General features: G+C 41.4%; 1 protein-coding gene across 1 annotated transcript in view; it reads right to left on the bottom strand.

Moving 5' to 3' along the window:
• Positions 1–14,448, bottom strand: part of FRMD4B (FERM domain containing 4B) — a 358,627-nt gene that overhangs the window by 194,420 nt on the left and 149,759 nt on the right. The window lies entirely within an intron of this gene.

The following is a 14,448-nucleotide window of genomic DNA, read 5'->3' as shown; positions in this document are numbered from 1 at the left end:
CGAGGACTCCCCCTGGCGCTCCCCGAGTGCGCTGGGCAGCGGGGGGAGTGGAGCGACTCTTTACAGGCAAACAGGAGAGCTGCATCTCAGCGCACTGGGCTCGCACGTCCTGCACACACCACACACACGCGCGTACACACACCAGTCCCAATCTCCGAATCCGCGTTGGGGAGCACCTTACTTTACACTACAGGGTTTTTGCTTGGCATCTGCCTGCACTGATAAATATCTCCCGGCAGCCAGAGATGCAGGAGGGGAAAAAAAAATTCTCCGAAGCATCCCTTTGGACCCCACTCCCGAGGGAACAGCCCTGAACGTTTCCTTGGTTGTGCTGAAGCCACAAGGTGAAGATACCAGTCTCAGAGCAACAGTGTGCTCCTGATTGCAGAACCTGCCTTCGCTCCTAACTCGAGGGGTCTCAGAGGAAATAACCTGCCTATTGCCAGCCAGAGAGCAGACTCCCTCTACCCTGGAATTGTGCTAATTCCAAGGCAGCAGTCAGCTCATGAGAAACACAAAGACCGTTCTTGGTCTCTAGCTAATAGTTCTTTGCTGGGAAATAGAAGCACACAAGAGAATCCTTGGTTTGGTTCTGGAAGATTCAGCTTCTGCACAGGTGTAGCAGCCAATGCTAGCATAAACCTGCACAGGCAGATAGTTTATTTCCACTCATAAGCAAAGAAAGCTGTTCCACCACTCATGAACTCACCAGATAATGAATGTTTTTGTTTTTTTTTAAGTTCTCCCCCAGGAAATTGATAGTCCCAAAGGCATTTGGGAAAAGGAGCCCAAGGAGTCCCACATACCACTAGTCTCTATTTTCCTCTGAAATATGTGCAGATTTCAGTCCCAAACAATAGTATAACATTGCTCACAGCAACAGGACCACAGCAAATTTCAGGGTGGTGGTTTTTCCTGAATCCATCCTTAGGACAATCGTCTGTATTTTACCGGTGTTTAACACCTGGGGTGTTATCTTTGCTATTAAGTGGCAGAAAGGTAAAGGTGCCAAAGCCTTTCTCGTGAACTAGTTCAGAAGGCTTCAGAACAGACTATCGACAAGTCAAATCAGCTTTATTTCAGGTTTCAAATGTGCCTTGGGAATCTTAATTCAGGCAAAACTCAACCAGTCGAACACAAAAAAGTTGTCCTCAAAGTGCCTGGTTTTCAACGTGATCATAATTGGGGAACTTTTAAAGGATGTTTCTTTTCTTACCTTTTACTATGTGTTATTGCTAATAAAATTGCCTAAGAGTTTTTGTTGAAATAGTTAAGAGGACATTTGCCCTGATGCAAGATTTGCACACCTTTCTTCACAGTTAAGTCTGCTCTGTGTGTTCCTTAGCATTAGCATTTTGATGATATTTTCCAAGATAATGGTCACAGTGTTTACACAGAAAATACTAGGTCCCACTGAGTCAAAAGACAATGAACTAAGTATAGTTTGAAAATGAAATGTCATCCTTCTAATGGAAAACTACTGAACTTCAAAATGGGCCTATGAGTATAAGTAGATGATGGTGGTACATTTTTATTTTTTTAAACAATGCAGTGTGACTGTGTTCTCGGAAATGGGCAGCCAAGGGAATACCAGAATAAAACCTACAACAGGTCAATTATCTCTGTCTCATGACACCATGCTCTCAGAAGAGATGCTCTAGATACACCGTGGCAATTATCTACCTGTGCATTGGCCTGTCAGTGGTCAATTCCAACCTCAGTGATTTGCATTCAAGGTTTTCAAAGTCAGTTCTTAAACTATTTTCTAGACAATGGGGCGTGGTAGTACAGGGGTTCTCATAGTGTAGTCCCTGAACCGGTAGCATCAACATCACCTGGGAACTAGATGCAAGTTCTTGGGCCCCCTCCAGAATCAGAGTGTGGTCAGGGAATCTGAGGTCTCACTTGGCTTCTGGGGGATTCTGACTCTCACTGAAGATGGACAAGCACTATTGCAGGGCATGGCAGTTAGGAGCTAAGTCTCCAAAGAGACTTAAATCCTTGCTCCTGAAGACCTGTGGCATCCTGCACAACTTCCTTAAAGTCACAAAGCCTCAGTGTCCTCATCTATAAAACAGGGATAATATTGCAATCTACTACATACCATTTTGGAAAAGAGTAAGTAAAACACATTGGGTTTCCCTGGTGGCTCTGTGGTAAAGAACATCCGTGCCAAAGCAAGAGACGTAGGTTCGATCCCTGGGTCAGGAAGATCCCCTGGAGAAGAGAATGGCAACCTACTCCAATATTCTTGCTGGGAAATCCCATAGTCAGAGGAGCCTAGTGGGCTACAGTCCATGAGGTCACCAAGTAACAGATGTGACTTAGCGACTGAGCATGAACACAGATGAAATATGCTATGACTGGCAAAAAATAAGTGCCCAAAGGAAAAAAAAAAAGATCACCACCACCAAAATTAGGAATTGTTTCATTTTTTGGTACTTAGATAAAATGAAAAAAAAAATGAAAGTTGTTCAGTCATGTCTGACTCTTTGTGACCCCATGGACTATATATAGTCCGTGGAATTCTTTAGGCCAGAATACTGGAGTAGGTAGCCTTTCCCTTCTCCAGGGATCAAATTCAGGTTTCCCCATCACAGGCAGATTCTTTACCAGCTGAACCACAAGGGAAGCCCAAGAATATTGGAGTGGGTAGCCTATCCCTTCCAGCGGATCTTCCCACCCCAGGAATTGAACCAGGGTCTCCTGCATTGCAGGCAGATTCTCTACCAACTGAGCTATCAGGGAAGCCCCTTAGATAAAATAGTACTTGTAAAACATGTTTAAAAAAATTTTTCTACTGATTATCTACATCTGGTTTCCTATATCTTTCTGTGTGTTGAAGATTAAAGTTGGCGGTCACTTGGTTTTGGAGGGTGCTGGTCTTTAACCTCCAAGTTCCCTCAAAAGCTCTTTGAAGCTGGATCTTCCCCATCACACAGCCAACCTTTCCTGGGGAACTGGAGAAGCAGTAGATACTCCAAGCTGGACGCAAGAGAAGAAAAGACATTTTGTACCCACCAATATAAACACTGATGCTGCTTCTTATCCAAACAGCTTTCTTCTGCAGAAGGAGAAGTTCAAAGCTCTAGGTAAAGACCACTTTGAGAGGGAATGAACGGTAAGTTCTTTACACCAGGGGCTGACAGTGGGTGGCAACTGAACCCAGGTGTGGAGCAGGGGAGAAAAGAATGATCCAAGTGTGGCATCCTTCTGAAAATGGACAAATCATGCCAGACAAACCAGCTCCCAGACACACACCCTTGAAGCTGGTCTAAAATTTCCTGGGGAAAGGGAGCTAAATCAAGCTGACTTCAAAATTATCTTGCCTTTTTTTTTTTTTTTTTTTTTAAATTTAAGAAGAGGACTTTTTTTTCCCCCTCTCTAGCAAAAGAGTTCCTTGCAACACACTGTAATTTCCTGCAGCTCTCTCCGGAGGCTTAAAAAGATGCTTCAGGTGACAGCATGGCTCATACTCCTGGGAGCTCTGCTGCAGACGTAAAAGAGAAATTGTCATTATCCCTGAGGCTCCTGTAGGTTCTCCTTTGAGCAATCAGCAGGAAGAAGAGCACAGTGCCAGGAGGCCAGCACAAAATGCCAAGCCCTGTCTCTGGAAAGAGATAAGCAGTTCTATCACAGTGGCTTCCAGAGGTCCCCTCTGCCCATCAAAGAGACAGAGTCCATTGCACGCTGGTGGATATTTTTAAACTTTCGTCTCTCCACAGCTGAAAAGCCAGTGTGGCTGAATTCTGACAGACCATGTCTGACACAGGGCTTGAGGGGGATGAAAACACGGTCTGGTTCACTGGCTCTCAATTAGGGGCAATTTTGCAAACCCGCCTACAATGTCTGAAGGCATTTTGGGGGATGCTACCAGCCTCTAGTGGGTAGAGGTCAGAGATGTTGCTCAACATCCTACAATGCCCAGGGCAGCCCCCAAAACAGACAGCTCTCCTGCCCAAAACATCAATGGTGTGGACACCAAGGAACCTTGGTCGAGTTCAACCCACACCCTGCTCTTCCTCCTCTCACAGGACTTGTTGGGGGAAACATTCTTCCCTCTTGCTGTTTTCTCCCAAAAAGCAGATTGGAGATGTAACAATCCCTCTATAAAGGTTTTCATATGCTCACAAAGAGCTGTAATGTACTCAAAGCCCATTGAGAAGAAACCGGAATGCCATTTCCTATCATTTTCACATAGCCCTTTAAAAAATATTTATCATAAAAATGAGGCATAGTCATTTTAATCATAAACTATTTATCTTTTGGCATTTTAATTTTTGGCTTTATCATTCCACTTAAATCGCAGGCTCCTTAGTAGCACTGAGGACTTTCTTTGCACAGGACAAAAACAATCCCCCCTACATCGACCCCAAAGTGGAATGCTGATTCCTCCAGTGGGCCTTGAGTTGCTACAAAGTCTCTCATCACACATAGAATGAGAAAACTGCCCTTTGTCGTTCCCCTTTTCTCTATTGGACTGTAAACTTTTTGAGGAGTCTCCACAGGTGAATGGAGGTGGGTGGCTGAGTGGCCCTCCTTGTGTAGGAGTGTATCCACGCACTGGAAAACGTTTGGTGACCTTAGGCTCTGCTCACTGCACACCAGTAGTGTCCCCAGTCATGATGCCATCAACAACAAAAAGCACCTCCACACACTTCCAATGACTCCAGGTGGGGTGGTAGCCACGCCCATTCAGAAACCACTGCTGGAAGCTGGGCAAGGGCCTTATTCATACTTGTTTCCCTGGTGGCTGGCACATAACGGGCAATCAATCAATGGTTATTGAACTGACAGATGAAAGACTGTTTGTCTCAAGAGTGAATATAGAAAGAAGTTCATCCATTCCCAAAATACACACTCTTGTTCATTAAAAAAAATTACGTATTGAGTTTGCACTACATGTCAGTCGGGGAACTGAGTGCTTAGAACGCACGAGGACAAAACAGAGACGATTTCTGTCTAACAGGGTCTTAGAGAAGGGTGAGAAAGGCAGACATCTGAAGAAGTTATACACAGGAAGCAGGCAGCGCCAAACAGTTACAATAGAGACACATGATGAAGGATGTCGGGGACAGAGGGAGGGCCAGGGAATGCCTCCCTGAGGACATGTTGCTGCAGCTGAGAACTGGAGGCTGAGGAGGGGAGAGCTTGGTGATGAGGGAGGGGACACAAATATCTGGCCAAGGTGGAATGAGCTGTTAAGAACAAGGGCTCTATGGCAAGAGGGATCCTGGATTTGAGGGATGGGAGGGGAAAGGGTTAGAGAGGTTGCTTGAGAAGTAGAAGAGCAGCAAAGTCCAGCTGAGATGTGGCTGCAGAGTTCCAGAGGTGAGAGAAGAAAGGGCTTAACCAGGATCACAGGAATGTCAACATAATGACGTCTACAGGTCCCCCAGATTGGGCCTTACCTATAGGGTGAAAGTTTGACGTGCCAAGGTGCCCTTTCCAATGCAAGCACCTCTTGTGGCCTGTGGGAGGGCTGTCCAACTGTGCAGAGGCAGGCTCCCTGGTCAGGGGGTCAGGATGCCCTGCCTCCTACATCTCGCCCCAGGGAGGAGGCAGGAGGACTGGTAGGATACCAGTTCTGCTCCATTTCCCCTTGAGCCCCCTGACTCCTCTCTCGCTTTCTCTCCTCCTTCCCTTGGGCTGAGAGAGCAAGGAGCATCCTTCAGTCTTGGCCTGAAGCAGGAGGAGGTGGATGGAACATGCAGAGACCTGGAGGGGTGGGTACCAGCCATTATCACCATTGCTGAAGACTGACCAGTAGGCTGGTTAAGTTCTGCAGCTGGCTTTAGGACTCTGAACCACTTTCTGGAACCGTAAAGGGCTAGAACCACTGCAAACTAAACAATATCCAGGAGCAAGGTATTTATCCAGATCTATATTCCTTTCTTTGGCAAACTCATTCCACTCATAGAAGGAAAAAAAAAAGAAAAACTTTCTTAGCTTTCCTCAATAACCTCACCTGTTATTTTATTAAAGCAAATTCTCCTGCTCAAAGGGAAGAGGAGGTATGCTATCTTCACTGGATGAAAAGTACAAAAAAAGAAGCAACACATTAGACCCTGCATTGTGTCCATTTTTCTCTAGTTAATCCACTAAACAGACACTGAAGTTTTGCCAAGTCAAGTTTTAGAAGTCACTGCTGCAGATGGGAAAGCACTAGAAGGGATGAAGGTTTCAAGAAAGTCCACGTAGATCAGAGGGAAAGGGCCAACCTTCTTTTCTGTTTTTTATAACTTTTTCTATTTATATATGTTTTAAGCACTTTCAAATGCTTTTTCTCTTTTTTTGGCATTTTATTTTTAAAAGAATTTTAATTTCTAAAAATTTTTATTGGGTTATAGTCGATTTACAGTGTTCTGTTAGTCTCTGCTGTACAGCAAAATGAATCAATTATATGTGTACACAAAGCCACTCTTCTTAAGAATCGTTTCCCATATAGGTCATTACAGAGTACTGAGTAGAACTCCCTGTGCTATACAGTAGGTCCTTATCAGTTATCTATTTTATATATAGCAGCACATATATGGGCTGACCTTCTTCTTGAAAGAAGAAAAAATATCAATCTTGTGACTTACCTCCCACCCCCATAATTTGTCACCTTCTATTTATACTTAATTTACATGCACACCAATGACAAAACTAAAATAGAAATACACTGGTCTATATAGCACCCTTTTCTAAATAAATAAAGGCAGCTCTGTACATAGCATCAGTTAATTCGCATAATATTCTCCCAAGGTCAAATGGAGAAAGATATTGCTGTCCCCAATTTATGGATAAAGAAACCAAGGCACAGAAGAGCTGGGTGATTTGCTGAAGATCTGTGGAGAAAGCATTTAATAGCATCTTCAATGGCACAGCTGATTTTTCAGTCCTACTTTAATTGAGAAATAAAAGGATTTTTTAAATTTACAAGTTATCATTTGTTTTGGCCTAATACTAAAATGTATAGGGTACGGAGGGCTCCAGGACTTATTTATTACCCAGGAACTTAATATAACAAAATGTCCACCTTTTGGGTTTACTCAATTTAAATAAGAATAAAACAATGATGAGAAGAAAACCAAAATCTGTAATGAAAAGTAACTGAATTTTTTATTCACGATAAGAGAATGGTTACCAAAAACACAGTGACCTTCACTCCTATAAAATAAATGGTATAAGAAAAACAGAAGAATAAATGAAAAATCTTGACTTTCCAAAGATTAACTGTACTACCTATGTACAGACATTATAGTAAAATGAAAAACAGAAATCAGCCAAGATGAATGGCCTTAAAAGTAGTAAAAACTCTCAAAGCCAGGTATATCTGGCTAGCAAACACATACGGGCAACAGGTTATAAAAACAGATCATTTTCCCATTATTACTAAAAACTACAGAATGGTTTGGCAGGATTATTGCAAAGAATTTCAACTATTTGGCCCTTAAGCAGTAAGAGCTAAATAAAAGCAAAGTCAAGCATTAAAAAAAAAAAAAAAGACATAAAAGTATTTCTTGTGCGTTGCTATCCTAAAATTAACTTGACGTCGGTAATAGCGACATACTGCTTTCAACTATAAAATGAATTGTGTACAAGAAGATAAAGAGGCCAAAAGCAGCATGCTACATGGCTCAAGGATTATGAATATTTTATAAAGTTGAGACAGCAGTTGTGTATTCTTTAGACCAAGATTTCAGAGAGCTCCAGACAGTAAGTATTTGAGAGGAATGAAGAGACGAACTACATGATCTGGTCTTGAGTCAACAACAGAGGAAGAAAACGGGTTTTATTTCTCAAGTACCTAGCACAGAAGGGATTTAAGGTAGACCTCCTTACCCTAAAAGACCCGTTATTATGTTTCAGTCTCGTGGACTTATGGATAATTTTGGCTTATTCTTTATATGCTTATGTATTTTGGCAAATAATGTTGGTCATCTATCTATTAGCCATTTACTCCCTTTTGAGAGTCTCTAATTTTGTGAGATGGAAGGATTTTCTTGGATGAAGCGACTGGTCTAAAAGAAGGCATGACACCCAGTTTAGGCAATATGATATAGAGCAAATCTTTCTAAAGGACTCTAGAAAAGATTTCCCTCTTTGAAGAACTGGAACAACACAAGAATTTTTTTCAGCACATTTCCTGATTCCTGCTTGGGATACTGTTGTATGAAGACACAGTGCTTTGAGCTGTAACAGTCATCTTGTTACCAAGAGGATGTATTAACAGCAAAGACAGTAGAAAAGTGGGTGGAAAAGGTCCAGGTCCTTGATGACACAGCTTACATATCAGACAAACTCAGGAGCAGCCTATTTTCAGATGACTTGTAACGAGATGTAAACAGTGAATGATTGGATATAGCTCAAGCTGCTTTTAGCTGGGTGTTTTGTTACTTTCAATAGATCACATTTCAAAACTCACTACAAAGCTACAGTAATCCAGACAGTGTGGTACTAGCATAAGGGTAGACATACGGATCAATGAAACAGAATCAAGAATCCAGAAATAAACCCTCACATTTATAGTCAACTGATTTTTCACAAAAGTGCCAGTGTAATCCTATGGGAAACACAGTCTTTTTAAAAGTGATGCTGGGACACCTAGAATGAACCTGAACTCCTACCTCACATCATTAATAAAAATTAACTCAACATTGACCACAGAACTAAAAGTCAGAGCTAAATCTATAAAATTCTTAGAAGAAAACAGAATAATATTTATATATTTATGATACTGAGTTTGGCAGTAGTTTCTTAGATATGCCATAAAAAGCATAAGTAACAAAAATAGATAAACTGGTTTCATCAAAATGAAAAACTTTTGTGCTTCAAAAAATGCTATGAAAAAAATGAAAAGACAAGCCATCAACTGGGAAAAAATATTTATAAATCTTATATCTAATTAGGAACTTACATACCAAATACATAATGAAATATACTCAATCATAAAAAGACAAGTAGCCCAGTGAAAAAGTGGGCAAATGATTTAAAGATACATTTCTTTAAAGCAGATATATGAATGCCTAGTAAGCACATGAAGAAGCACTCAACACCATTAATCATTTGGGAATCAAAAATCAAAACCACAATGATATACCACTTCATACCTATTACAAGCGTGCTGATCAAAAAATGCACAGTAACAAGTGTTGGTGAGGCTATGGAGAAATTAGGACACATATGTTATTAGCAGTCATTTAAAATCATGTAGCTGCTGTGGAAAAGACTGTCTATTTCTCAAAAAGTTAACCATAGAATTTGAATTGTGACCCAAAAATTCCATTCATAGGTATACACTTCAAATAAGTGAAAACAAGTGTTTTTAAAAAATCTTGAATGAATACTATTCACAATAACCTGAAGGTATAAACAACCCACCTGTCCATCAGCTGATGAGCAGATTTTTGAAAGGTAGTACGTCCATATGAGGAGCCTGGTGAGCTGCTGTCTCTGGGGTCACACAGGGTCGGACACGACTGAAGCGACTTAGCAGCAGCAGCAGCAGCAGTATGTCCATATAATGTGATATTTAGCAATAAAAAGAAATGAGGTAAATACCCAAGAAAACTGAAAATATTTCCTCACAGAATAACTTGGACATGAATGTTCATTGCAACATTCTTCATAAGAGCTAAAAGTGAAATCAACTCAAATGTTACTTGATGAGTGGCTATATAACACATGGTGTAACTTTCTGGGTGGTCCAGTGGCTAAGACTCTGCACTCGCAATGCAGGGGGCCCAGGTTTGATCCCTGGTCAGGGAACTAGATCCCCCATGTCACAAGTAAGGATCCTTCGTGCCTTAATGAAAATCAAAGATTCTGCATGCTGCAACTAAGTCCCGACATACAAATTTAAAAAAAAAATTTTTTTTTTAAACCAAAGAATGGAGTAGACACATGCTATATTACGGATGAATCTTGAAAACATTCTGAGAAATAGAACAAGCTAGACAAAGAGGCCATAAATACACAGAGAGAAGGTACATTGGTGGTTGTCAAGTGACTAGAGGGATGAAATGGGGAGTGACTGACAATGGGTACGGAGTTTCTTTGCGGGGGGCGGGAGCAGTAATGAAAATTATTTATAATTAAATAGTGGTGATAATTGCACAACCTTGTGATTATATTAAGAAAAACACTAAATTGTACACTTTAAAAGGGTGAATTTTGTGGTACATGAATAAATCAAGCAATCAGTAAAAAGTAAGTAACCCCCCAAAAAAGGATTTATGCTACACATGGATGAATCTCAAAATCACTATGCTAAGTGCAAGAAGCCAGTCATAAAAAAACCACATATTTTACAATTCCATTTATCTAAAATGTCCAGATTATGTAAATCTAAACCACAATGAGGTACCATTTCACACCAGTCAGAATGGCTGCGATCCAAAAGTCTACGAACAATAAATGCTGGAGAGGGTGTGGAGAAAAGGGAACCCTCTTACACTGTTGGTGGGAATGCAAACTAGTACAGCCACTATGGAGAACAGTGTGGAGATTCCTTAAAAAACTGGAAATAGAACTGCCTTATGATCCAGCAATCCCACTGCTGGGCATACACACCGAGGAAACCAGAAGGGAAAGAGACACGTGTACCCCAATGTTAATCGCAGCACTCTTTATAATAGCCAGGACATGGAAGCAACCTAGATGTCCATCAGCAGATAAATGGATAAGAAAGCTGTGGTACATATACATAATGGAGTATTACTCAGCCATTAAAAAGAATACATTTGAATCAGTTCTAATGAGGTGGATGAAACTGGAGCCTATTATACAGAGTGAAGTAAGCCAGAAAGAAAAACACCAATACAGTATACTAACGCATATATATGGAATTTAGAAAGATGGTAATGATAACCCTGTAAGTGAGATAGCAAAAGAGACACTGATGTATAGAACAGTCTTTTGGACTCTGTGGGAGAGGGAGAGGGAGGGATGATTTGGGAGAATGGCATTGAAACATGTATAATATCACATATGAAACGAATCGCCAGTCCAGGTTCGATGCAGGATACAGGAAGCTTGGGGCTGGTACACTGGGATGACCCAGAGGGATGGTATGGGGAGGGAGGAAGGAGGGGGGTTCAGGATGGGGAACACATGTACGTCCGTGGAGGATTCATGTTGATGTATGGCAAAACCAATACAATATTGTAAAGTAATTAACCTCCAATTAAAATAAATAAATTTATATAAAAAAATCTATATAGATAGGAAGCAGATTAGCAGTTGCCTAGGACTGAGGGCGGAGAAGGCGATGGCACCCCACTCCAGTACTCTTGCCTGGAAAATCCCATGGATGGAGGAGCCTGGTAGGCTGCAGTCCATGGGGTTGCGAAGAGTCAGACATGACTGAGCGACTTCACTTTGACTTTTCACTTTCATGCATTGGAGAAGGAAATGGCAACCCACTCCAGTGTTCTTGCCTGGAGAATCCCAGGGATGGGGGAGCCTGGTGGGCCTGCCGTCTATGGGGTTGCACAGAGTCGGACATGACTGAAGTGACTTAGCAGCAGCAGCAGCAGCAGCAGGACTGAGGGAGTTTGGAGGAAGGGGTGAGGGAAATAAGTGACTTCTAATGAGTACAGAGTTTCTTTTTAAGACAATGAAAATACTTGTTAGAATATAGTGATGGAGGCACAACTTCATAAATATAATAAAAGCAATTGAAGTATATACTTTAAACAGGTGAGTTTTATGGTATGTGAACTACATCTTAGTAAAATTATTACCAAAAAAAAAGAAAAATAGGGTTAAAAAACAGAGAACACTTTCCCTGCTGTGCCTGGGATCTTAGTAACAGTCTCCTGACCAGAGATCTAATCCAGGCCCTTTGCAATGAAAGCACTGAGTCCTAACCACTGGACTGCCAGAGAATTCCCCTAAAACACATCTAAATCCTTTTCCTGTATTTGCTAAATATTCTACAATGAGCATGCAATATGTATATCTTCAGAAAAAGGAGTTAACATTTCTCTTGATTGGACAAAATACCTACAAGCACAAAACAAAGTGAAAAGAAAAGCTGGAAAAAAGTAGTGTATGTGAATTTCATTGTGAAACAGTATATGTGGATAGAAAAAAACTAAAGGAAAATGTATCAAATCATTGACAACAGTGATTTCTGAGCTGGGAGCACTGAAAGATTTTAATTTACTCCGGGAGATGCTTTCTTTCCCTGGTTTTCTATATCAGCAAATACTGCTTTTCAGTTTCTAATTTTGAAATGCACATGTAATCATACAAGAGGCTATTCAGTGAATGAAATGTCAGTCTCTCTCTCATCCTTGTTCCCCAGCTCCTCATTTCTAGGGCTTCCATGTAAAGTTTCTCAAGTTGTTCACTGCATGATGGCGTCTGGCTTAGGGTAGTGAGTGCAGGCTATAACCTAGCCTGCCTGGGCTCTGTTGGATAAGCCATAACTCAAGACTCTGGGGAAAGAGTCCTTTTTGTTTTAACCACACGAAAATATGTAGGTGGCAGCTTTGCCTTCTCCTTCCCCCAAAGGGGAAACCTCTAGACAGTCTATGTTATCTAAGAAAAGACTGTATGTAGGTAGGTAAAAGTTATCCAGGAAGAATAAAGAAATAGCTGCTGCTGCTGCTGCTGCTGTTAAGTTGCTTCAGTCATGTTCGACTCTGTGCGACACCATAGATGGCAGCCCACCAGGCTCCCCCGTCCCTGGGATTCTCCAGGCAAGAACACTGGAGTGGGTTAAAGAAATAGCAGGTAAAGGCAATACAATAAAATTGGAATCCAAATATTAATACTGCAAGAGAAGCCTTTCAAGATAGTATGGTAAAACTGGATTTAAGGGGAGAAAAATGTATTTTGAACAAACAAGTCCTAAGGAAAGATTTCTAACTGCAACAATTGTTGGGCTGTTTTCCATATCAACAGTCCGCAATTCATACACATAGCTTAAGCAACAGATGAGATTGGTTGCATCCATTGCCAAGTGCGTTGATATTTGGTATTTCACTCATCACAGTCCCTTCGGCTTAGAAGAGCAAGCTGGTGTGTGTGTTTCCAGCATCCACTTCGGAAAGCCTTAGATTTTAATCTGCTGAGAAACCTGAGAGTGAGTGTCCCCATGTGAAACCTGGCACTTCTGTTTCATTCACTTTTGTGTCCTTCAAAACAGGGTGCATTGCTCAAACAGAAAAGTGAAAGAAAGTGAAGTGGCTCAGTCATGTCCAACTTTTAGAGACCCCATGGACTGCAGCCTACCAGGTTCCTCCATCCATGGGATTTTCCAGGCAAGAGTACTGGAGTGGACTGGTTTCCTTCTCCAGAAATCCTAGGGCATTTTATTAATTGGTGCTCTAACATCTCTATATTCATTCAACTTGGTCTAAAGTTTCTGCTTGAGATAAAGTGATGGTTACATCAGTAAATAATTCAAATGGCAAGATCTAATTATGACTTTCTCAATAATCTTTTAACCACTGTTTATGTTTCTGTTTCAGGTTTTGTCTTGTTACAGAAAGCCATACTGGGCTTCCCTAGTGGCTCAGCAGTAAAGAATCTGCTTGCAGTGCAGGAGACGCAGAAGATGTGGGTTCGATCCCATTCAGGAAGATCCCATAGGGTAGGAAATGGCAACCACTCCAGTATTCTTGCCTAGGAAATCACATGGACAGAGGAGCCTGGCAGGCTGCAGTCCATGTGGTCACAAGAGTCAGACATGACTTAGTGACTAAGCCACCACTACCACCAACCATAAGCTCGTGCTGGTCTTCTTTTGGGTTCCAACTCTTTTGCCTCAGGCTCTTTGTATTTGCTGTTCCTTCATTCCTGAACATTCTTTTCCACCTTAGGATTTCATCCAATAAACCCTGGATTATCTTTCAAGCCTTAGCTCAAATATTGGTCCCCTGAAGCTGGTGTGGCTCCATCACACCAGCTTGATCCTTCTCTCTCATAATACCCAGCACATTTAAAATTACCTAGTTAATGCCTGATTTCACCACCAGACCATATGCTCTGTGAAATGTAAAAGCAATCCATGGTCCCACAGAAGGAGAGCCTTTTCTCATTAAAAAAAAAAAAAAAAACTGGATGTAATTTAAGAGAGAACTTACAATGGTTTGAGAGCCAAGAATAATAAGGCTTGGAACCTATTCCCTAGGTCTGGAAGCATTTTCCAAGGAAGAAAAGGGGAGAAACACAGAGCTGGTATATTGGATTAGGGCAAATCATTGGATGAAAACCAACAACGGGGTAAAACAGTTGAGACCAAGGAAAGTGTTCAGATGGCTTAAGTGTGAGATACTTTTGCTCAGAAAGAAAGTGATGTGTAAGACCTCTGGCACTGAACTATCTTAATTTGAATGTGACCTGATTCAAATGGGTCTTGACAGCAGCTGCAGGGATTATCTGAGACATATTTGTCCTCCTAAGTGGCTTACTTCTCTAAACCCCCTTTCAAGAGTGCTTTGGGACCTTCAG

This window comes from Bos javanicus, chromosome 22, assembly GCF_032452875.1.
Source record: "Bos javanicus breed banteng chromosome 22, ARS-OSU_banteng_1.0, whole genome shotgun sequence".
NCBI classification, from domain to species: domain Eukaryota; kingdom Metazoa; phylum Chordata; class Mammalia; order Artiodactyla; family Bovidae; genus Bos; species Bos javanicus.
This window is presented reverse-complemented; position numbering and strand designations above follow the sequence as displayed.